This window comes from Puntigrus tetrazona, chromosome 3 (assembly GCF_018831695.1).
Source record: "Puntigrus tetrazona isolate hp1 chromosome 3, ASM1883169v1, whole genome shotgun sequence".
In the NCBI taxonomy this organism is placed as follows: Eukaryota; Metazoa; Chordata; class Actinopteri; order Cypriniformes; family Cyprinidae; genus Puntigrus; species Puntigrus tetrazona.
Genome location: NC_056701.1, coordinates 8,854,866 through 8,882,022, shown reverse-complemented (window position 1 = coordinate 8,882,022; position 27,157 = coordinate 8,854,866). Strand labels below are relative to the sequence as shown.

The window sequence follows — 27,157 nt, the reverse complement described above, 5'->3', positions numbered from 1 at the left end:
AAAAGTGACGCGAGGCTGAAACTAAAGGGCAGTGGAATTACGTCCGTTTTTTGCTGATTTGGAAACTTTATTGTTATTGGTACCTGCTCTGCTCAGACCTTCTGCCGTCTCACGTGTCCGGTAGGGAATATTAACTATCCTTTTCCCAAATGAGATGTAAGTTCGCGCCGTCGGAGTTGATGGGGAGAAAGAGACAGCCATCAAACCTCACAGAGAAACTTACGGAGAAAAACATGCCGTCTTTTCATCCATGGAGACATGGCATATAGGTTCCTGTCCAGCCGAATCGTGCCATCCTCAAACAGATTAAGCAGAAGATTTATTTTTATATTCACTATCTCTTTGTCTTTCATGTATCTATGCTACAGCATCCTCTTCTGCTCCGGTACAATCATGCCTAACCAGAGATTGGAGGAGCACCGCTGCGTCCGTCTGAAGAACGCGGGGAGTAAAAAACTTTTACAGAAGTCACATTATTGCACTATATCGGCGAAAGCGAGAGTTATCGCGGACGAGACGAGGGCTGTGGGTCTCTTAAACCTCACTGGCAACCAAAGCAAACATTCGGTCTTGCAGAAAACACAAGACGTGCTAGATCACAAGCAGAGTAATAACAGTAATTCGCCAAAATACGGGAATAAGAAGTTGCCCAACGCGCTTATAGTTGGCGTTAAGAAAGGAGGCACCAGGGCTGTGCTGGAGTTCATCCGGATTCATCCAGATGTTCGAGCTCTTGGGACCGAACCACATTTCTTTGACAGAAACTACGACAAAGGATTGGACTGGTACAGGTACGTTTCTTTTTTCTAGTATTCTCGATTCAACATTTCATCATGCAATATAAGTCCACCGTTGTAATACATTTTCTATAAAATGAACTCAAGTGCTACTGTGCTGAAAATGCGCCGTTACAGCCAAAAGCTGCTATTCAGTGCCACAGCAGGACTGAAAGAACTATATTAATATTAATAATAAAGACTAACACGGATTTGAGACAAATATTGATTTGACAGACGTGTTCCTTTTCAACAATGAAAATAGAGCAACGCTTTATTTTGAGGTGTTCTTGTCATGCGCGTTACATGTACTTATACTAACAACAAATTATGCATAAGTGCATGCAAAAAAACGTAAGCCAAAACCGTAATTCTAACCCCTGACCATATAGCAAGTACACACAGTTGATTAATATTACTCTGTACTTAAATGCATAATTATGCCTTACGCCTTATGCCTTAAAATAAAGTGTAACCCAAAATAGTTCCTAAAGAAGTTAAAGCATATATGTATCACAAAGCCTATAAGGGAATAGATAGTATGAGTGGAGTGTAATAGATTTACCTTTGTGCTCAAAAGGCTTTATAATCGCTCCACTCCAGCTCCACTTTAGGTTTTATATTGTGTTATTAGTCAAGTAAACCTCATCAGCAAGCATGCAAAACAACAACAACAACAACAACTCAATTAAATTTTTCCTAAACCAGCTCCTTGCTCCAGGCAAAAGTCACATTGTCTCCAATATTGCTTGCTAGAAGAAAAAACCCCAAAAAAACATAATTGTTCCACCTTTTAAAAACCTGCTCCAGGCAAACTCCATTCCCTCCTCCACTTTCACTTCAAACTGACATGCTCTGGTCTGGAATGAATACACAAAATGTGATATTAGTACAGTTTTTCAGCGCTGATTTACTAAATGAGAATTCTTGAAATGAAGATTGTCCACTCAACAAAACTTAACAAATGACACAAAACATGCTGGTATTTCACACTGTGGCAGTGTTAGGTATGAACTGTGTGTGTGGCGGTACTGCTGTTAAATTGCTTGTTTTGATTTGAAAAGGCGAGGCTGAGATACGATTCAATAAAAAGAAAAGTAAATGAAATCATACGAATTCAAGAGCCACTCAAAATCAAAGTAAATTTTTCAAATTTGCACAAATCAGTAAAATGAAAGAGAGAAATGCCTAATGGGTAAAATGTCATAAAGGTAAAATCAGCAGGGTGCAAAATGATGAAAACTGCCTTTTGTGGTGGCAGTGAGACAAGAGCTGAAAACTCGAACTGCTGACAAGGAGATGTTAGCAGTAAGTCATACTGAGAGAGCACGAATGATAGCGTTTTGGCCAGAGACCCAGAGCGGAATGACACAGAGTGATTGCAGTGTTCGGGTTTCAGGGGAAAAATATGCAGATAAAGGCCAATGGATCTCTTTCAAGAGTAAACCTTCCATAAAGCCTGCCAGGGAAAGGCATGGATCATATTGATCAGTGGGCAGATTAGAATCTACTCCTTCCTTCCTTCTTCCTTTTCTACTGATGGGCTGCCATTCAAATACCCATCGGGAGCCGTTCGACTGTACGAGAAGCCTGTCGATTCTGTGTGGCGTGGTAGTCGGGCCATGAAGTAGGGGTCTCTGGGAGACAATATCGTCCCTCCCTTTCCAGCACGCCGCCTGCCTGCAGCTCAGCTTCGTAATTACACACACATCACATCCCAGCTCAGACAGGACAGAGCGCGAAAGAGAGGACTCCTGTGGACTCATGTCCAAAACGTGAGCGGGAAAATCCATAGAAGCCAGCGGTACATACCTGTGTGAGCAGCAGCCCTTCAGCCATTAGCAGGTGTTGCGGCTTGTTCTGGTCTGCTCATCGTCTGAAACTACAATAAAACACACTTCTTCTCTGTTTGCGTTCGTTTAGGCAAGTCCACTCACCCACAGCCTACTGTGCTTAAAATCAATTGAAGCGGATGTGTTTGTGAGGTGTGTGGATCGGATGCTAGTCCCCTTGTATTTGGACATGGGGAGAAAAAGATGAGGAGGGAAAAAGATGTAAGGAGAAAAAGAGTCGGCATAAAGGGCAGATGAAAAGGAATTGCGTGGCGTAGTATGACTGCTAAACAAATAGATGCCCGCAAACAAGCTATCACAATAGAGTAATAGATGTTCTTTGTAAACTACAGCGAGATGAACCGATTATAAAGTAGCTTTTGATGCCGGGAACGGTTTCATACGACTACGTGGTAATTGAGTCATGAAGCAGAAGTTGCTTTAATATAGTGCAGATTACTTACAAATTGCAGTCCATGATTACAGATTATAAGATTACAAGATTGCAGTTAATGTAATCTATAGGTAATACATTCTGACTGCTTTTAGATTACTTTTTAAATCAAATGTTGTTAACTTACCTTTAAACTTGGCATCGTGTACTGTAAATGTAACAGCTGCAGTGGTTTTGTGGGTTGATTAAAAGATATTAATTCATTTAATAATAACAAATGTAAAATAAATTACATTAGGAATCATTCACTGCTATTGTATGAATATGCAATCATATAATCCATAAATATCAACTGCAGTCTGGTTATCAGGCATTTAAATATGTAATATACTCTTATTACAAGTATCTAATTTTTGGAATCTGATTTTGTCATCCTGATTTACTGTAACCTTTAACTATTCAGCTTTATAATTTTACACACACACAGACACACACACACAAAACAATATGCTTGTAATATCTACACAAGCACACATTAACACAAAAATGCTCAACTTCTCTTATTCTCACACTAAGAAACTCATCAATACTATTTGTGGATAGGTTAATTAAAACACCACAGAGGCCAAGACACAGCAACAGTCCTTAATCCTTACTGAAAGCCATTTTATTTTAGCCACTGACATCTCTTGTAATAAGAGGACCAATAATGGCCGCAATAAAGGGCAGAAGTAAGCAGAAAGATGAATTGGCTGATTAAGTCAAAAGTTCCTTATAAAGCCCTTTAATAATGTGTTTTAGAGTCTTGTTTTTCATTTTACTTCTAATCTTGTTCTGCAAGGCCCATTTATTAAATTCACATAGCGCTGCTGAGATTACCCTGGTTTTACTAAAAGTTGTCCTAGAGATGAAGCTGGTAAAGCAACAATGTCCTTGCTTTGAAATAATAAGACCTCTGGCATAGCTTAAAAACAAACAAAAAACAAGCTTTATGGACAATTTCAAGTAATTGTTTAGTGAGTTTTGTGCGCCTACCACTCCTCCAAGCATACCAGAGAGATGCAATGTTACATATGCGCCGGATGCTCATTACTTTATTTTTAGAATGGACAAGGATCCTTATGGCCTCATTTGTTTTTAGCGATCCTGTTTTCCATTACGAGTCAACACTTGTCAGCCTACTGTTGATGTAGGTTTCAGATTCCAGCGATTCATCAAATCAAACAAATATTCTGCACTGCACACCATCTTGACTTAAAAGCGGGTATCTAAATTCTATTGATTTTACTATACTTGGAAGTTCTTCTAAGCAGATTCCCTAAGAAGTCCTCAAACTGTAATGCAGACGCCTTTAACATTCCATAGAGCTAAGAAATTCCTCCTGGTCCTCCATTAATTGGCCTCATGTAAAAGGAGCAGCGTAAAACACAACAGTCAGAAAGGGTTGGACGAGGACAGAAAGTTGACAGAGCTTATTTTAACTGGGAAAACTACACATTCCTCCATGCGCATGGGAGACCTTTCTATTCCCTGCATCACTAGCGGAATTGCAAATCCCAGCATGGTTCAGAGAGTTGTAGAACTTCCTGTAGCATTAATTACCTACACATAATTCGGCTTGGATGTGCCCCAGCAGGACACAGCAAGCTACCGAGATGGTTTGATTTGGTGATTTTAGTGTAAATTACTTCCATTAGACATGAGTGCTACTAGCAAGAGCGCCAAGCAAACAGGAGCTAGTCTGAGACTTGTGTGGATACCGTATGGGAGTCCATTATGGGACTGACTGGATTAAGGATGAATGTTGAATGCTCTGAGTCACTCTAGAGACAAAAACCACAGAATCGCTTTGAGGAGCTGAAGGTGAGCGCTCAGATTCACTTAGAATACTTTGAAGAGCAAAGAAGTCATCATATATTATCATACATTATGGTATCTCCATCATCCTGTACTGTGCAAATTAACTTGTGGCACATACAGTAGGCCTATAAAACGTGATTCACACACTTCAGTATTACTCTGTAATGCAAAAAGATACAAAATAAAATGACAAAGAAGAACTAAATGCAGATATTTCATGCATTTAATAAAATGTATGCCTTTGCTTTTACATATGGAAGTTATAAAAATAGAGCTAATGTATACTTGATGCATTTAATCAAATTCACGCTTCTGCTTTTTATGCATGTAAATTACCCTTTAAAGTTTTCTCTATACATTACTAACATGACCTTGCAACCACTAGGTACACTGAGGTGTTTCTCATGCAGTGAGAACACACCAAAGTGGTGAGAATACTTCTAATTTCCAGGAAACAGGTACACTATATAAAGACCCAAGGCCACACTTTATATACCCGTCTCATATAGTGAGAAGAATTCCCTTGTTGGAAAAATACGTCTCTGAACCTATAACACTCTCACTTTGTGTTTGGTGATAACCTAACATTGCACATTAGAACATGTTCCTGAGCAGTGAAGACAGAGAGAAGTTTTTTTATGCCTTTTTATGAATGCTCTCCACAGTCTCACAGAGACAAGGGAAATGAATGGTGCTGCAGAAAAAAATAGAGAGAAAAACGTGCTGCAGTCTGCTGAAGTGACTGAGTCTTGGAAGATGATTAATCTTCCAACAGGACAATGACTCAAAATATACCAAAAAATATAATAGTCGTGACTGGAGTGGAGAGAAAAGTCTATGCTCCAAAGTGGCAAGGAAAATCAAAGTCACTTAAGATTAATTATATGCATAGGAAAAATGACTTGTTATTCATCAACAGTCCCTCATCAAGCTTGAAGCATCAGCAGTTTTGTTAAGGTTAACAGTTCTGTTCTGCATAACCTAACTGGACCAAGAAAACAAAACAGCTGGGGTGAGAGAGAGGAATACTAATGTATCCAATTATTATCTATTTTTTATTTGTAAAACTGTAAAATGTTTGGATTTTTTTCCATCATAGAGCACTCTGCATTGATGTGGAAAAGATCCAAGAGATTTTATAGTGCATATATGGGCACCAGAGAGGGGTATTATAGATATCATTTTTCACTTTTTCAGGCTCCACTGCATAAATATAACCATTCTCCATTTTAAAATCAATTCACAAGCCAATGCATATTCATAGCAAGCGCACCTTATGGAGAGAAGATGGTGGTGGGAGATGGTGTGCAGTGAAGTTATTTGTCGCTACTGGATGCCATTTAGTCATGACTTTTGGAATAGCTCCAGTTTCTGCCATTGTACATCATCTATGACCATTACCTCTTCAGTAGCTGCATCAAGAAAAACAAATGAATACAGTGTGTACATAGAGTGTGTTATTTAAAGCCTCTATTATCGTGGCGATTGGATAAGTCATTAACGTGACAATTTGCAATGATATTTTGTTTAGGTCACACTTTGCTTGCACTTTAACGAATCACGTATGAGATGATGAAAAGCAGGTATTCAGAATTGGACACTTAGGTGTCCTCCTAGCCATTTGCATTTCTGCCACATACTGTGTAAGCCTGCTTCTCATTATTCCATGGTAATGTTCCCATTATATCCTGCAGCTTGCAATGAACCCCTTAAAGCAGGAGAGAAAAATAGCTCTGAGGAGGCAAGTAAACCGAAAACGAAGTTACACCCGGCTGGCATGCTAGTGACACAAGCATACATAGCTGGATGTCTATTTGAATACATAACGCCTGGATGCAAACTGCAACAATGAATTACAGTAATCTGAAACACTGACACAATTAACTACTAACGCTCACCAGAGAATGTGCAGTTTGCTGGCCTCGGATTTGGAAGGTCGTAGTTTTTCTTTGTGGGTGGATCAGAAAATTCCTGTTGGATAATGAGCTATGGCTCTCCTCGCATTTTTCACTTCTATACGACTTTCAAAGCAAGCTGTACTCTGTCTGTGGCTTTGAAATGAATGATAGCATATTGTGTGTTTGACAATGCTACTGGTGTACTAGACTGAAATTAATTGGGATAATGAAGCAACAACACTGTAAAACTCATCAAATTTTGTTATCACTGATATAATGAGAATGATTTTTTGATAAAACCTTCCACATAGTTTTTAGCTGTGTGGAAATTAACATGAACTGACATGCTTGTTTACTTAAGCGATGATGGAGGCTACAATACAATGTGATTTAGTACACTTTTCTATGTATGAAGCACTCGTACTATCTAGTGTATAAAGTGTATTAATGTATAAATGTATCAAAATTGATTTTAATAAACACTGCAGAAATCTTTAAAATAGACTCTCTTGTGAGATGTTGTTAATCAATTGTATTAATTTGTTAAACCAATCTTGTCTAATATATTAAAAATTTCTTCTGATACAAAAAAATCTACCAATCAGAGAGAGACTAAAAGAAACACAAAAAGTTCTTTTAAGCCACACCTACTTATTTAAGCACCAAAAATGACGTAATCAAGTCATGAAAATATGCTATTTTATAGAAACACCCTGCAACAGTTGCAGCTTTATATATCTCTGTTGTTTTTAATTCCATGTTGTCATTGGTAGTGCTTCATGGATTGAAGTTCTTCCTCAAAGGACTGCAAAAATGTCCTATTTTCAGATACTTCTTCACTTCAAATCAAAGTGTAATGTTGTGATTCTTTTTAGTTGGTTGGTTTGGTCTCATGGTTTATAACACTTTATCGAGGCAAATATATGACCTAGTTTGCCAGTGAGCCATAGCTCTGTGTAGTAACTGTGCTCTGTCTGAAACAGGTGATGGCAATTTTCTACCAAACTGCTTTTTACTGATGAGTTGCAAAATGATAATTATGCATACAACCCTAGCCCTATGGGAAATATATACTTAGTGCTGTTAGTTCACCCAAAAATTTTAATTAGTCTTTAGTCTTACTCACCTTCGAAGGATCCTAGGCGGGTTTGACTTATTTCTTTTCTTCAGAAGAATTCAAATCTGAGTTATATTAAAATGGCCCGGGTCCTTTCAAGCCTTTATATTGGAGTAAACGGATGTTTGCTGTCAACAGTTCAGAAGAAGTAAATGATGTATTCACATCTGTAATAAACATCTCTTACATGGCTCCAGGTGAATAAAGGTACACTGCAAAGAATCGATGTGTTTTTTGTAAGATAAATCATCAATGCTTCAAACATAATAACTAATTTCTCTCACTTATGCCTATTGAAATAACCGGAAGCAATCCTGGCAGACGTATGTAAAGCGCCGCGTAGAGCTCTCTGGGAAATGTAGAGTTAAAGAAACAATGTTTTTTACTTTTAAAAAGGACAAACTAGTCTAGTCTTGGATTACATCGGGAAATCCTCTGACATTTTTCTTTGCAGATCCTCAGTTTGTGCATCTATTTCATGACTGGTGGTTTTTTGTTATGTTTTTGTTGTTCTCTGCAATGCATCTTACATCATCTGCCGCAGGTTTCACGAATCGCAGAAGTGAGAAAAAGTTATTACTAGATTTGAAATATTTGATATTTCTTTCACAAATGCATGGATTCGCCACAGGATGCTCCTTTATTCACCTCCCAGAGCCGTGAGGGAGCATTTTATTATAGGACGGAATCATTTATCTAATGTCTTCCAAAGTGTATAATGCAACAATTTTTATTTATACCTGTAAAAGCCTGAGGGGGGCTGGACAGTTTTTTAATATAACTCTGATTGAATTTGTTCAAGTCACATACACATAGTGGATGCTTTTAAGGTGAGTAAAGACAGAATAATTTTTGGTTGAACTAACCCTTTTGCTGACAACTGCAACAGCGGAGGGCATATATAATTTTGATTATGAACACACTCACTGCAAACAGAATAGTGTAAGCATGCAAATTAGGAAGCAATTTATAGAAACAAAATGAAGATCGATTTGGATATCTGTGGTGATGTTGTGCATCACACCTTTGAAATATGAGCGCTTGACCACCATGCTCTGAACTGAAGCCAGGATTCAGGTGAGACATCACCTCTTTGAGCCCCTCCTCCTCCTCCTCCTCCTCCCAGGGACGTGATCTGAAGCAAATGAGACCAAAATACTGTGGCACTGCTGAGGCGCAAAAAAGATGTTTCATGTCTCCAACACAAAAATGAGTTTGGAGATTGATGTCTGGGACCTTTCATCTTTTTTATAGTCTCTGTTGAGGAGCTCTTTGATAACTACACATGAAGTCTGCCGACGTGACCGCCTGAATCAAAAAATCACCTTTTCCTGTGCTAGGTGAAGTGGTAAGGTTCATTTATCATTCTGCAGTCTATCTCAGGGTAGTTGGGATGGTCTAATTGCTCACGCATTTCTAGAAGTCCAGACTCAATACAATTAACAGATCGTTATTGTTTAATTTCATATGTTGCAAATTATATAAGACATAAAGCGTGATGAATCTAGTGAGGGCAAGTAAAAACTGAACATGTTGTGTTGATAAACGTCTAGCCGAGCTTTAGCATGTATAAATCATTCATTAAAAACGAAGGGGCTAAGATGAATGTGTGGCTGAAATGCTAACAATACATTTTAAGGTGTCACATCAAGGAGTTATAATTCATTCAAGCGCTGGTTTTAGTCGCATTATTTTACTGCTAGCTTTGTTCACCTACCCCACAGCGCGTGATGTATGTGGATGGTCCATGGTTAACTCCCAATAGACTTTCTCTGAGGCTAGTTCCTGCTGCTGACTGGTCATTACTTGGTCTGACATCCTCCCCAGAAGAAAATCTGAGCAGCTGAAATATTCATGATCCGTGACAGTGGTGGCAGAATTCAGTTTACCCGCTTCCTGCCAGGCCTGGAAGTGTACTGAATTAGAGCATACATCTGTGAAATTATATGGACTTTGTTTATTACTGCACATGGAGCTGTAACTGCTAATAAATCAATACAGTTTTGACAATTATGATGAACTATTCATTCAATTAATCTCCCCTCTGGCTGTGACAGCGGTACATTGTGTCCTAACAAGATGCTACATGTAAATAGGTATCTTTTCCATGTTAATCTAATTTTTTGGCCTTAACTAACTATGATACCACACACACCACCAGTGATGAGATTCTATTTTGAATGGCTCTATAGCTTTCAGCTGAATGTGTTTGACAGCTCAACTAGCTATTATTCAATGTGCTTATGTGCTTTGTTTCAATATTAAATAAGTTGAATTTGAAATATTTTTCATGGATTTTAATATGTGCAATGAAAATGATAACGGGTAAATTTACATCTGGTCTTGAAAATAACTTAAAGGTTTAATAACAATACCCAAGAGAGGCTGGAGAAAAAAAGGAGGCACATACACTAGAATCAAACTTGTAGCTCAGATGAGCCATGCATTATACATCAGAGGTACATGTTTTTCTAGTCTCAGCCTCATTCGGGCGGGCCCACCGTGACTTGCTGATGCAATCGCACATCTGATTTTGGCTGGTGCTATGTAACTTTGTTGACTTGGGGTTGAGTTTACCTTGAAAAGAAATTATGCACAGGGTCAATACAGTGAATCTTATTTGGAAGAACTAAATAATGACTGATATGGATAATAACTGGATATAAGCACAAAATTAAACCTTTTCAGTCAATATAGATGTATTATGAAGTTTCCTATAATGTATATAAGACTAATATACATAGGACATACAGCAGAGTCCACTTTCTGGATGGACAAATATTCATAGTACAAAAGTCTTTTTCTGTCGTTTTTTCTATTTATACAAACCTGCATCTAAACAGCATATAAAAACAAATGAATCTGTGATTGGTTGCTGTCTTTCATGTTTTAAGTGGGCAGTTCTTGGCCAGAAAAAAGCTGCAAACTGAGTTGCTGATGCTGTTTAGAAAGTCTGGCTACGTGAGACTCATGAACTTACTCCACTTTATAGATGTTTCCAATAACACTTTCGACACTTAATGCGTTTCAGCTAAACGTGTTCTGATGCTAAGGGCAAAAGGTTTGCTGAAAACATTTATGTAATTAAACCAAAAAAAGTGCTGGGTATAAGAGAGGAAAGTAACAGTAACTGTATAGACTATAGGCAAGCCCTGCACAGGATATTGTTAACTGGATGGCCTATTAAGAGGTTTCAGCGATGACAAGCATTTGAACTGAGACAGGAAATGAGGCTCTCTGCTTGAGCGTATGTCCTTTCGCAGCTTTGTCACAGCGGATTGATGCTTTTCATTTGAAACAGCAATCAGATCTGCACTTGAACCTGGGCCATATGATTGTGCAATTCTCTGTCCTGCCAGCAAAGCACTTTAATTAGCACAATGAGGCTTAGATTAATTAGAAAGAAACGGAAGCATAACTGCCCAGCTAATAATTGCACGATAGGTTTAAGCAAGGCTTCAGCTAATGCAACATTGCAGAGCTCATGAGTGTTACATTATCTAAATATGACCAGTGCTAAGTTTAATACCTGTGTATTGAGTCATTTGATTTCTATAGCGGTGTAGAGGAAAATAAACTCTCGGACGTCAATACACATAAATGGACTAAAACTCCACTGCCTGAAAAGAGGGGAAGTGTAAGTAGGCTTCATGATTTAATCTCTGGGATTTAGGTACAGAATTGTTAGACAGGTCAGAAGTAATTTTAGTGCATGAAAGCATCATACACAGGGCTATGAAGAAAACAGGCTTTATTCTCAGCCCCGCTCAGGCATCAGGAGGGCGTTTAGTATATCGTAACTGACTGGAATATCTGCAAAACTGACTTTTCATTAGACATTGCAGATATTTCTAATGATCAAAAATGGTGTGACTTATGTGTTCTAATTTGAAGGAAGGTTCAGGAATAGAGATTTGAAAAGAAAACGCCATAAACAGCAATCAAGCGAGAGTCGATCGTATCGCAAAGCCTAGTTGTATTCTCAGTCTGGTATCTGAACTTCTAGAAAAAATCCTCATGAGGCTGCATTTCAGAACAGTGTATAATGATAACGGTTTTATATATAAATATATATATATATATATATATATATATATATATATATATATATATATATATATATATATAATAGGAGCTGCAAAGTCAATAAAGTCATGATCATATAATGTTTCACAGGTGCATTTGCAAGTCAAACTATATTACACAATGGTGAAAAAGAATGATATGGATTAATGTGAGGGCTGTTTGTAGTGGAATCAAAGCAGAATCTACACTCATCTAGAGATATTGCCATAGGGATTCTGCCAGCCTTTTTCTTCACAATCAACTTCTTGACTTTTCCAAACTAATAAACATACTTTTTTGTATTGTGTAATATCAGATAGTGAGCCAAGATGATCTAAATACATCAATGTCAGTTGTAGGCCATTTAAAGATGAAAATGGAGGTTGATTTAGCAGAAATATAATAATATTTTAATGTAAATACATATGCACAGATTTAGACATAACATATCTTCCGTTGCACTCCATTTAGGGCTTGGACATTTTGACCAAATAACCATTCATGTCCTGAAAAACTTTTCAACAATACAAAATGTAGTAGGTAATAGATATGTAGTGAATTCTGCTGGTGACAACATTATGTTATCCACACTTTTCCTAATGCAGAAGTGCAAAGCATATATGGTGAGGATTTCCTGACTAGTTAGATGCCAGTAATGTGAAATAATGTTAAAGGAATAAATAACAATGCAGTAAACGGTAAACTGTAAACTAAAACCAGTGTGTCTATAATTAAGATAATACAAAAATAATAATATGATAAGCATACAATCCTTATTTTCTTTTTTATTATTATTTTGACAGTTTTGAAATATATTTTCAATTTGGGACTTAACTAAAATTACTTTATATTGTAATTATAAATTGTAATTATTTAATAATTATTAATTAAAATAATAATTTATTAATAGTTATTCATTAGAATTTGTAATTATAATTATTTATTTTTCACGATTATACAATTCAACTAAAAGCATAAAGGGCATCTAGCGCCATAGCTTGGCTTCTAGCACTTTGTAAGTTACTTTGGATGAAATGACTCATATACAAATGTAAATTCATCTAGGGATTCTCAAAATACAAGTACATTTTTAAATGTTTTTGATTCTGTAGATACAGTTATGTATATTTCCTAGCTTCTGTGCAAGTAAACGAACTGTGAAAACTCATTCAGCCAAGTGTCAGTGTGCAAAAAAGATAATGAAATGCTTTTTCTGGGTGTTGCAAATAATGGTGCAAATACTAATAATCTGACTAGCATTAAATCCTCAGTAAAACTGGTGTTGTACAGATTTCCATTTTAAATTCGCCTTCCCATAAATCTGTGTCTGGAAAGAGAAACTGGGTTGGCAAATGCATATGCATGGTGGTAAGCCACCAAAAACCACAGCGCACTTTTTAATTCCTAATGTTTCACTTCATGCCTTTAGGGAAATCTCAAGACTCAGCTTATGTTAGTCTGTTAGCAAATCTGGTCTCTAAGTACAGAGCTTGTGAATCCACACTCCTACATGCAAAAACGCAATGAGACTCATGCAGGTACATCGCTGTCAGAGATGCACCTCTCATTTGTGCAGTCTATCTCATCCAAACACTCTTTGAAATATCGTGCCACTGCAGGGAAATCAGATGAATTATTAATTTATTTATAAAGGTGTTACAGAGCCACATCTCTACACTCCTGACCTGAAATCTTCAATCTCCTTTAGAAGAAAGTGATTAGATAGCTTCTCTAAAAGATCTTCTGCATCCTGTGTACGGTCATCTATTAGACAAATATACTGGCAACGGGAAACAAGCTGTGCTGTGCGTAAGTGTAGCAGTCATCTCTAGCGTGGATGCTGGCCAGTTTTTTAACTTGTAGAACGGCTTTTTCCGACTCTCGTAGGAACGGGCACATCGGTTGCACTTCGCATCGCATGCAGACTCGCCGATTTTTTTATTCGAAGTTGTGTTTTTTGCATCTCATCGCTCCAGTTTGCAATGTGGCCTTAGCTGCAGAGTTGCCTGGGATACAAAAAAAGAGCTCGCAGGAGGCGCTTTAATTTGAGAGGATAACTTTAGCGCTGGCGTATTAATATGACACTAGTTGATGCAATCTACAGAGCTTGTTCTCCGTGAGCTCTCACGCACTCCTACGCCAGCAGATCCCAGACACATCGCAATGAGCTGCCCGGCGCTTCAGTGAAACTTCTCTTCAGCAGAGGCAAGACAACAGGAATACATCGCGGGTCTGGCAGATAAACTAATATAACTGTAACTTTCTAGATGTAATACACTGACTTTGCCTGACGTCACTTACTGATTTCTCTGTGGAGAGGTACAATCTGCTGTGTAAAAAGTGCACTAACTTTAGATGATATGCACTAGCTGGTGTGGTAACATCAACAATACTATAATAAAGACACACTAATACACACAAATTTAGGACTTCCTGTACACTCCTGCGTGGTAGAATGGGACTCGCAGTCAGCAGATGTTGATTCAATAAAACGCAGTGGAATCAAGAGAAAGATAGCCGAAGCTAAATGTTACGATGGCGAAAACGCTCCCCAGGAACGCTCGCTGCTCAAATCAAGTTGTAATTGTTTTGTGTCTCAACTTGTTTTATGATAGAAATTCAATTAGGGAATTAATTCTTCCTTTAATTCCTGCAAGAGACTGACTTCCTGCAGCTTAATTCACATGGGAAAGATAAAAAAATGTTTCTTTCTTGCCGCACTAATGTATAAGCCGACATCTTATGTAAATTGCTGTGAATTGTGCAAAGGATTAAAAATGTTTATATTTTTGGCATGCTTGCTGCTGCTATTAAACTCTGTCCTATTACTTGAGTCGCTTCTGGACTGTATGCACGCACTTTACTTGGCAGATTGTCTTTTATTCTCAAGCGCAAGGCCAGTGTAAAAACTATGGGCAAAAGGCTGGTTAATGTCTGCTTGGTGCAGTGCACTGAAGGAGAAATGCACCAGCCAGCATTGACTATTTCTTTCTGAGCCAGGTTCAGCTTCTTGTTTTTCTCAAAACATGTTGGTTCAACAGTTTCAAAGTACTTTGTACACGATGCTGGCCCGGATGTCGTGTCTATAATATCAAATTAAAATGTAAAAAAAATTCCCGGGAATAATAAACATGGCAGAGAGTCAGTAAGAGATCTGTTTATGATTCTCTGACAAATTTAAGATGTACTGTAAATTTGTTGTAATTAAATTTAGGTTATTTATGTAGTTTAGTAAGAAATGATATTTGCTTATTTAAAAGTCTATATTCTCGTACATAGAATCTAGAAACAAGGCATAGTAAACTGCCAAAGCTAATCTTAGGGCTAATACAATGGAATACATTGCATAATTTTTGCTTTAATGGGTCTGAAGTCTGAAGCTTAAAAATATACATTCACTTAACTTATTAAATTTGAAGCCTAGCTGTTTATCACAGAAAAATCTTTTTGCAGCAAAAACGCTATACGTTATGAGCAAGAGAAACCACTGGTATGCGATTCTGCACCCTTATCAGCGGAGAGCGAGAGATAAACACTTCATTTCCAGACAGGATTTTGGCACTCATTAAACTTATGTGAGCATTGAACTTTGTATTTATTGGGTTATTTTGCATTTATTTAGTCATAATTAAACGGAGTAAAAGTCTCACCTTGTTCTGAGCATAAAAACGTAAGAACGTGGTAATGAACTGTAGCAACTTGTATTCATGTGCAAAGAATCTGCAAGCAGTTTTCCTAATGTTTGGATTTTTAAGATACAATTTTTATAATACAATAATATTGGAATTTTAATGACGATGGGGTTTGATAAAAGAGAGAATATCGTTAAAATACACAAATACATCTGCAGAGCAAGCACATGCCATATAATCCTCTAGACTACAGCCTGGTTTTATCGTGTGTTTTTCACTTTCACAATGCTTGCATTAAAGCTAGAATTTTTTGTTGATACTGGATTTAATTTGTACAAGGGTAGTGCTCAAAATGAATTCATAACAACGAATGATCACTAAAAATGTAAGAATTTGGCTCAATGATGATGAGCAATTGAACTGATTTATGACTTTTCTTCGCTTCTTGATTATTATATTGAATGAATGAGTCACAATTCTTTTTTTCTGTTATAATGTGTGCTGCTTTGTTCCTCTGTGGGTGACTCACCATTGCTAGGGTCTGAACTTTCATTGGAGGTTCATTTTGTCTTCAAGTCAGGAAATGCAGAGAAACTGGAGTTACACGAATTTCACATGAGAGAGTATTTAATTCAGTTATTATTAAATTAAATTCTGATTACATCGTAATATTAGTGTCAAATAATATTAGTTCTTGTGTGTAATTTAGCATTTTTTTTGACTTGTGTAATGCAGGCTGAAGCAAGTTATTGAAGTTATATGCAGATTTATATTAACTTTTTGAGTGATTTGGAGCAGAGCTATTGGAAAAGTACACACCTAAATGAAAATGCTAATAGTGAAGCTAGTGGTAGCTGTATTTCAAGAGCCCTCGTCAAGTGCTTAATGTCTCCTATGACATAATCATTTACAGACTTTGTAAAATGTGTATTTATTGTACTTTAGACTATTGTATTCCTCTCACACAGAGTATAAACAAGGATTTAAAAGTGTTACTAAAATGACTGGGCTGCTCACCTACATAAAGCTGTTAAATTCTGCAACAGAGATCTCAATATCTTAGAAGACATATTAAATATATTTTAAATTCTATTCTCTATAGAAAGTTATGCAACTGGCGTGGTGTTCAGTGGGTTTAAATCTAAAAATTTTAGTGAGAGCAATGTGGCGTTGAAGTGTATGGTTGAACTCAAATTACTGGATAAAATTCATGTGAAATAACCTCAACACTGGGCGATGTAACCTCCACATTACTTAAACTAGTTTATACGTAAACTCGCTTTCTTTAAAGTGCTAAAAATTCAATTTGTAGAAACTCAAAATGTAGATGTAATTCAAATAATAGATAATTTAGAGATACTGTAGGTCTAAATGTTTTTTACAGTGTCTAAAATACTTAGTGGTACACAAAATGATCTTCAACTTAGTTGATGTGTATGTGTCTTTATATGTTTGATATGTTTGTGTGATGTATTAATGTTTAAAGGTGCAATTCATCAGCTTTATGTATCTTATGAGTATTAAAATGTGTATGATTTTGTAAGGTTTACTGTGTAGAGAATTTTACTTTCATTTATCACGATTGCAAGATTTGATTAAAACATATTAACTGTGTGTTCAAGAAGGATTATCATGGAATATATATATATATATATATATATATATATATATATATATATATATATATATATATATATATATATATATATTGTCTTTTTGTGAGAATGAGGAATAAACATAATTCAGTGTTGCTGTATTTTTTAGGGATTAGGAAATAAACAACACAAAAATTACGCTACTACTATTTAGAATATTTAATTGGCCACACATTATTTAGTGAAAATTATTATTATTTTATTTTTTTTTAATTGTCTCAATGTATTATTTTCTAGAGCTAATGTTAACAGACTGCGCTAAGGGATATAGAAAAATCCATTGCAGGAACTTCTTTAATTTTAATTTGACACCTTAGATTTAATCAGTCACTAGAAAATTTTGAGTTGGGGAGGTCTACATTTTTTACAGTGTACTTATTACAGATAGCTGTAAATATATTATAATGCTCTTCTTTGTTTAAGCTCAGCTGGTTTAATACTGGAGTGTTTTTTGATTTTGTGATTTTAAATAGTCTGAAATAAATTGAGGCTAGAAGGAGGAAAGTCAGGAGCTTAGCTCCAGATTAAGCTTACAGAATCCACAGAAAATTGTGAGGTATGTGAGTAGCCACAGACTTTCATCCTAGTCAAGGGCACAAATACGTTTGATATTTGAGTCGATTTTAGAACATGGTTTTATTACTGCGCGCCTTGGCACAAGTCAATACAGGTTTCAGTACGAGTCTGTTGTGGATCAAAATAACTTTGAAAGTCTGGTAGTGTATGATCCTCATTGTAGTGTGGCAGCACACTTACTTATCTATTTACAGAGTCGGCATGTATGATGCTCAGGTGTTTTAAAGGTCTGTTTAGATTTTAAGAGTCGCAGTGTATTCCAACCTTATACTCTTGACTCCATCATCCAATCAGCTATCATAATGTAATTTTTCATGACATAATAATTACATTTTGGCGAGGTGATTGCCTAAAACCGTTCAGGCATCCAGAACTAACATTTAAAAGGAAGCTATTTGGTAATTAAATGAAAAAGCATATTTCTTAGCAAAGATGCTATTTATGAATTGGCAAAATACAATGAACAATAGACTAGTGAAAATAGCAGTATTTATTAGTAAAAATAGCATATTTGATACTTGGATGCTATGTACACTAAGTGCAGTTTATTGAAATTTGATTATTTGTTTACGTATTGTTGGAACATAAACGCTTATGATAGGTAGATAGGTAGAAAAATGTTATAGGAAGGCGGATTTGAACTACGCTTGATTGCGCTAATATACACTGCATAAATGTCCCATTTGTACCACTGAAACTGATATCAAGGAGCTACTGGTGGGAGGAGTAATGCAAATATTTTTTTGCACTATGTAAATAGACACTTTATTTAAAAGCACATAATTTCTGAATAGTCCTGTGCTAGCTGAATTACTGCTACCATTCCAGATGAATGGCAATACCACAGCCGCTTTCTTCCAATATTATTTAGAAAGCTCTGAAATGAATATGAATATTTTAATTGAAATGAAGTGAAGCTCAACTACTTCCTACTTCTACTGCATTTTGCAATCCTTCTGTTACCGCCTAGATTCGTTTTTGCATTAGCCACAAAATCAAAGCTTTCAAAAATATTTGCGTGCTGCCAGGAACTTTTTCCCCACTTCTATGGCGCTACTTCCACTGGCTAGTCTTCACTGTGGGACCCACTCAACAGCACCATCACTTTTGCACTAGTACCTCTCTATTCTGGCTTTCAGCTAACTTAGCTTCACTTCTTTTCTACTAAAATGAATTTTCTCTAAGAACAGACTTATGTGTTGAAACAGAGCACTCCGCGCCAGCCCCCATCCCCAAGACAGTAGACAGAGGCAATACTCAGTGATGGATAACAGGCAGACAGGAAAATGGCGCCATATCTTTGATTCTGAAATGCACCAATTGAAGAGCTTAAGTAGTACAGGATAGGCAAATGCACAAACACAAAATAAATTGGAGTTTGGGTCAGTCTTCTTTAATAAATATTTCTATGAAGAGGACATGGTAATCTTAAGGAAATGTCTTTCAGTAACTAAATAATAATTCTTCACACAAATATTCACATAATAAAAAATCAGTATTCACTGAGGAAAATTACAGCACTTTATCTGAGCTGAAGAGCATGTCTCCCAGCAATGCGTGGAAATAGAGTTTATGCAGGGAAATCAAGTCTGGTGTTACAACTCAATAAGACAGACTCAGAAAAAGATGTTTTTGGAGTTCATTTTTGATGGATGTCTGGAAAAGACATAAGTTTGATTATGTAACTGAAGTATGCATTGCATCAGTATGGAGAACTACGATGCTCTGCATTCACACACACAGCAGTTGTTTAGTGGGTGAAGCCCATTGCACCGTATGCAAGATTAATGGCTGCCTCTGGCCCTGAACCGCTTACAACAGAGACACCTGGCCAGCGCAAACGCACCGCTTATAAACTGTCAAATGGACTTCCATATATTTTCAGAACTATGGAGGTAAAGATATAGAAACTTCTGCTCAGAAAGCCTAATTGCGAATCAGGATGAGCTCCAAACTGTGAAAACTCGAGGTTATTCTCTCTGACCCCTGTGTTCCATACAATAAAGCCTGTCAATAATTTCCATCTTATTGCAGTCTTTCAAGATTTGAAATTCTTAAGCCCTCACTAATCCTGTTTTGTATAGCTGTAATTTCAATTTAATGATGAACGCTGATGGTAATCACATAAAAAGTTCATTTATAGCTTGGTTAATATCAACTTTCAGAAGAAAAAATATGAGGGATTTCTAAATGTGTAAATAATATCTCACTCATTAGCTAATGTTGATTCTTTTAGTTGACATCATTAATGAACAGCCAATCATACACTGAAACAGTGACTTAATCTTTACAAAACAGTCAGCGCATCCATCACAAAGATGATAATTTGATCTTTATTTATTAATTTAATTTGCTTTACAAAAATATGGAGTGAGGACATGAGATCTTGGTCAAATTTCAGTTTGAGATCTTTAAACTAGAACATTAGCTGCCTGATATAGTTAATAGGAAGATTTAAGTTATTACTGTGATGAAGACAGCTAAAAGCCAAATTATTTGATTTGGTCTAAAACCTAGTTGGCACAAAACTAAACTAAAATTTAACTGGTGATTCAGCTAAATCCATATCTCATGGTAGGCTCTTCTAAAAATTGCGATGTAATGGCGAGTGACATATCTTTTTATATACTGAGACTTTCATCCAAGTGGGAATTATTGAAGTAGAAACTAAATATTGTGCAGAAAGCTTGTTCGAACCGGAATGAATCAAGCAGTCGCCAAAGAAATATGAGTTTACGCTGATGAAATGATTGAGTCTGGCATAAAATACCAGAGAGAAGTTTAAGGCAATTTTTCTAAAAATATTATGATTTATAAATATGGATCATAAACTATTTAGTTATGCGCTTGAACAAATCTTACTAAGTGATTCACAGGGGAACTTGTCATCTTAGCAAGGATTTGTTCATTTCATGTTGATCACGGGCGTAACTCAACATCCTCCTGCTTTTTGCGTGAAACAGAAACATTAGCTATCATTTGAGTCTTTGGATTTAGATTTGAGTTGTTTGCTCTCAGCTCGTGAATAGTCTGTACTAGAAATAGAATTGATTAGGCTTACTTCATGTCATTGTCTTGTCCTAGGATTGCATGCCAGAAATCAGTTAATGATTCTAATCTCCCATACCAACACATTACACACACACACAGTCAGTTTGCACTCTGGTTCTAAATTGTGAGCTTGGATTTCTACCAACTATACTTGTAATGTTCCTCAGCACTGAAACAAGTGATATGTGAGTTCATTTAGTCTTTGGGAGTATGTGAGTTCAGTTTAGTTCTTTAAACTTTATCCTGTAGACATGCAAAATCACTTTGATAAAGCATAGATGCCTACACATAATAACAACATTCATTTGTTGGCAATTGTGACAAAGTGACGAGAACAACTCAAACTAGAAGATCTATGAGGTGCACCACTAATTTCTGTTTTCACACTGATCGCATAGCTTTAGCTACGGGATAAGCCATGGACAAAAGAACAAGACTTGATTATGAGAAGAAGGAAATTTGTATGGGAACTGATATTGAAAAAGGTCACTGAAGTGATGACATTAAATAATTTGAGTTTGGGTTAAGGTTGGAAAATTTAACATAGTAGATAAATCACATACAATACACTTACAATAACTATGATCCTGAACTTGAGGAGTCGCGGATCCATGCAAGCTTTATTCAAGAGGAATTGCAGAAATACAGGCAGGGCTGGAAAGAGCAAGCAGATAAGGTACAAATAAAATCCACAGAGAAATAATCCAGATACATAAGCAAATGGTCAAAACAGGATAAACAGAGCTCACAAAACAAAAATAAGAGATATAATCATGTAAAGAGATCAAAATATGTGAAGAGCAGAAAAAGCAAGACTAGGACTAAACTGGGAAATAACTACATGGCTCCATGGAAGCAGGAAGCATCGCATGATATGTGCTTGACAATACTCCAGAAGTAAGAGTATGAGAGCCCAACGCTTAAGTAGCGGTGTTTGACTGATAGCTGTGCAATCAGGTGAGAGTGTGTAATTGAATGCAGGTGTATATGTCCAATATGTGTGTAAATGGAGGTGGGAAATGAAGTCTGGTACAGTAGCGCTGTGCAAGAGTCCATGGGAGGAGTGATGACCATTTCATTCTGTCTAGGAATGCGAGTGCTAGCAACAACAGCACCTTATTAACTTGACTCACTAAATTGAGTACTGCCCAGTTCCTCAAAAAAAAAAAAACAAATCTTGCCAACTTAGCAAATTTTTCTACTACATTTAGCTACTTTTCAGACTTTAATAATTTTTTCTAAAAAAGCACCCAGCAACAAATCTCTCTAAATCGGCCAAAATTAGTTTCTGAGACTACAGCATTGCCTTGTTGCTTTCCTGGTAGCCAGCACACATCTCTCTCTGGTGCCTGATCTGTTCAGCAAGCCCCAGAGCAGCTTCTAGCTAAAGAGATATTCAGTTGCTTTAATTTTGTATATATGCCAATGCAGCACAGCCATTGTCTTTATCTTAGTGTGTATTTCATTTTCACGTCACGTGCTCGATTATAATTCAGGATTCTGTAATTCAAATCTTGAAGAGGAGCATGTTATGTAGTATTAACATGCTGCTTTTCAGTTATTATTTCATATCCATCCCATTGTTCGACAAAAGTAACAGTAAAACATAGCGAACAGTTTATATGATATCAAGCAACATGAGGCAGTGACGTTGTATCGTTCTAATTCAGTACAGGACGTCATCTAGCTTAATTTTCAAACTGGCAACACTGAACCCCACTCGTACAGATATGCGTTCACGACCACATGTCAACAGTTTAACACTCAAAATGACTCGACTGGATAAACTGCAACATCCTGCATCTAGATAGTAGCTTCCTGCTCAGGGCTGCCACAGAAATAGTGTGATTTCTCGAAGACACCTGTTTCAGTGATATTCAGGTAAGAGGGAAGTTTTCTGCAGTGCCGCCCACAAAATTGCTACGGCGCTACACATGCTTTCTGTTCTTCCAAAGATTTTGACGGGGCACAGCCATCTGCACAACAACAGAACTGTGACTTGTGCCGGATATCACCTTATAGTTCATCAGTCTGTCAGAAACAACTCTAAAGTTGGACTGAAGGTTTCGTGGAAGACAACTTACGGCATTAATGACTGTATTTCGATGTCTCAGATTTGGTCAGTTTTCTCTCTATTGTGCATCTGTAATGCAGGTGATGGTGATTTATGTGGTAGAGAGAAGGATGTGCCTGAGATTTGATGCTACAATTTCATACCCTCTCCAGTAGCATCAGCACTCTACCCGGGAGATAAGAGACTCAGAAATATTGCCGTGAGGAGCATATAAAACCTCATGTGTGCGCTCTGATTATTTTGTCACTTGGCTGTAACTGAATTCCTATTCTGTCATGCTGTGAGTCTACACTCACGCGCAGGGGTGACTAATAGTTCCACTAGCTATCTCGCTTTTTCCTCTGGCTGTGAAAAGAAAATGCCAGGGTTGCTTATATAGTTTCTCAAATAAATATAATGCATTTTTACAGTCTCTGAGGAATTGGCAGTGGTGTTTTCCAGCGGAAAACTCACAACTAGTTTTCTGCCAGGGCTGCTAAGGTACCATGGGTGAGTGGTTTTAGTGCATGCTGCCAAGCCATTGCTAGGTTATTGCAAGATGGCTGTTATACTCAAGCTGTGAAGTGCAGTTCCTACACAGAATTGTGTCCTGGTTTTATTTGCTAAATGTCAGGAATGCTTGGAAAAAGCAATAGTGGTACAATTCCTGTACTTGATGTATCATTCATGTCTGTAGGGATACGAATGGGGAGCTGCAAGATGAATTTTGTTACTTGGGTTCGTGCTTTGTACTTTTGGTTATATATATGAGCTATACACACAGTCACTAAAAAGGACCTAAGGGACATGTTACTACGACCTGAATAAATGCTAGATTGCAATTCAATAAAAGTCTAATTTATCAATTCTAATTGAAATGTGTAAACATTGTAATATTATTTTGATGGTTTTCTGCTAACAATGTTTGACTCTTGTTAATAACTTAAAATTCTTTGCAATTTAAACCGTTTTTTTTTTTTTCTCATATTTATTAATTATAAGGCAGCAGCTGACTTGGAGGTGGAATTATGTTTAATATTATAATTATTATCATTATAATTATTTATTAATTATTCATTTGAAAAATTTGTTAGTGTTTCAAAAATTTGATAACAATTTATTTAACATGCCTTGTTACGTGGTTACATGCTAAACTTACCTGTATATATAGTATAAATACATGCATTAAATGTATAATAACGTGTTATTAAATATATAATTAGTGCATTGTAACAAGGGACACCTTAGTACATATATATATATATTATTTTTTAATTGAGCATTTAATTAAATAATTAATTAATTTATGTATTTATTTGTATTCTCTCTCCTTTGTAATATCCTTTATAACTCTGGAGCAGTTCTTGGATGTTATTATAAATAGGTATCTTAAAATTTGTTATAACAGTTAGAATAAATAGAAAATAAAAATTGTGTTTGTTGGAAGATATTTTGATAAATGCGTTTACACACACACACACATGCCACACATACACACACACACACACATACACACATATATATACACATTTTATGAAAAAACATTTTGCTCTTATATTTACCAAGAGTGGATATATAGCAGAATCTGCAGTGGATGGCTTATTAAACATTCATTTTGATATATATATTTCTGTTTGTCTTTTCACAGGGTCTTATGCCATGGACTCTAGACAGTCAGATCACCAAGTGAGAAAACACTGGGCTACTTTAGATTCCGGAGGCACCATGCCGCGCATCTCAAACATGTCTCCGTGAAACAAAGCTGATCGTAGTAGTGAGAAACTCCAGTCACTGCAGGGCGATTCCTCTCGGACACATTACAGACCCTGGTCTGCCAGCTCGACATCCCTTCTTTTGGAGGAACTAGCTTTCAAGAACAGGAGCAGATGGCACTGCGGGATAATTTCCTGGAATGCCATCCGCATAGGCATGTACATCCTCCTACCTGAGAATCATTGCAGTACTTCCGCTTCATCGCAGAGATCCATTTTGTCAGCGGCGTAGCTGCTCATCACGATCCAAGCCGGAGAGCTGGGCCACAGGCAGGACTTCCTGGGGCCTCAAACGCATCATCACGATGCTAATTTCTACATTTCCAATCGAATAAAAGGCTTTCCCGTGCCTGAAGAAGCCGGAAAGCAGCAGCCAGCCCCGTGGCCTGGGTGCAAGTCCGGGCGGCAGGACTCCACGTTCAGATTGGACAAGAAGCCACTGAGCAGCTTTAGAGAATTTTATAGGCCATTCAATGTGGAAATTTTATGAAATGGTGGGGCTGCGACTTCAGATGGGACTGAGGAGGAGGACCTGAAGACACCAGCTCGCTGGCTCGGGATGATGAACGTGTCTTCTGGCGGATAGTTCACCTGAAAATGTTAATTTTACCATCACGCATCCACCCTAAAATTGTTGCAAACTCAGATGCCGATTGTTTTCTCTGTGAAACATAAAAATGAGCTATTTAGAAGAATATGCAGTTTGATCATTTGGATAACTGTTAGCATAAGCTTCTTGCTGCCTCTCTACACATTATACACACTATACCTAGCTTAGTCAATAATAAAATACAAATAGGATATCTTATTTCCTACAAAAACATTAATTAGTAATTTACTGTTTTTTGGTTACTGATCATATATGAAACAAGGTTTCTTGAGGAGCAAACCATTATATATGAACTCTGGTGATATCAAAACCAGTTGAGTAGCACAGGCATATTTGCAGCAATAGCCAAATAAATACATTATAAGGATCTATTTATGCCACAACAAATCATTAGGGTATATAAAGATCATGTTCCATGAAAAGACATTTCATAAATTCCTTCAGAAATAAATAAAATCAATATTTGATCGTGATACACTTTGCTAAGGACTTGATTTGGACAATTTAAAGGATATTTTTTCAACAATATTCAGCTTTTTTGCATCCTGGGAATCTGTGATTTTTCAAATAGTTGCATCTCAGCTAAATATCAGCTTCATCCTAACAAAACCACATTCTGTCTCATAAGTTGACTGCTATGACTAGTTTGGTGGTCCAGGGTCAGCGTATTAGAACGATTTCTGAAGGATAATGTGACGCTTCGAAGACTGAAATAATATGACGCAAAGTTCAGCTTTTCATCACAGGAATGAAATTGCTGGTAGTACATCGGAAATACATTCAGATAGAAAATGCAGATAATCTATTACCATAATGCTTTAATGTGAGCCCTTTGATTAAATATAAGCAGACTCAGAGCCAAGAGGAATCTAAGAGACTCCTATCGCCACTTTTGAACTAAGGCAGTGCATTTCATACAGGTTTGAGGGTGAGTAAATGACATGACAAAGCTATTTTGAGGTTTCTATCCTCTTGAATCAGCTCTGCAGGATGAAAGGAAACAGAACTAATCTCAAACTAATTAAGACTCAGTGCTCTTAATATTATAAATATAAATATATATATATAGTATATATATGTTGATATATATATATATATATATATATATATATATATATATATATATATATGATAAAAAATATTGGTAAGTATACAGTTGTATGTACTGTAGTTCTCAAGAGACTTTATTTTGACATGAAAATGCTTGCACACATTTAGAACTAAGCAAGGTCATTACAAACAGAAGAAGTGAGAAGCTCTCTGTTCGGTGTGTCACAGCTGCCAGGCGTGTGTACAGCATTTGTTTCATTCATTGCACTCCTGCCACTGTTTAAAACACTCAACTAAGTAATCAGTCTTGATATGGAATAGAAACCTCGTAGAAAAAGCATACAGTGACTGCTGAGGTGTACATTACGCAGACCCCACAAAAATGTAATAACACAGCAAAACAAATTAAATGAACTTACATAAAAACACACATTTACTTTCATCCTCAATGCGGTACAAGTACATCCAGCTTCTGTTCGTGCAGTAAATGAGAGCAACCCTGCCCCCCATAACTCTTGGATAGCTCTCAAGGCCGCATAGAAAAACTTCTGTATGAACAGATTAAATATCTTTTCGCTGGTTATTCTGACTGTAGGAAAAACATCAACGCGACAACCGGCCTATGGTAAAACTAAAAAAAGGCATTTTCTTTTCTCTTTTGTTGCTCTACAGTATATAAATATCATCGTCGCTGAACACTCAGCTCTTCCCGAAGTCATTCAGAAATCATTGCAGCATTGATGCCATGAAAAAATGAAAGTTATGTACTGTGTTCCTGTGAATCATGCTGCCAGCAATCGAAGATCACATTTTGAT

General features: G+C 36.7%; 1 pseudogene; it reads left to right on the top strand.

The window, feature by feature from the left end:
• The first annotated feature begins 80 nt into the window (after nt 1-80).
• On the top strand, nt 81-25,203 carry LOC122341874 (annotated as a pseudogene).
• The last annotated feature ends 1,954 nt before the right edge of the window (nt 25,204-27,157 follow it).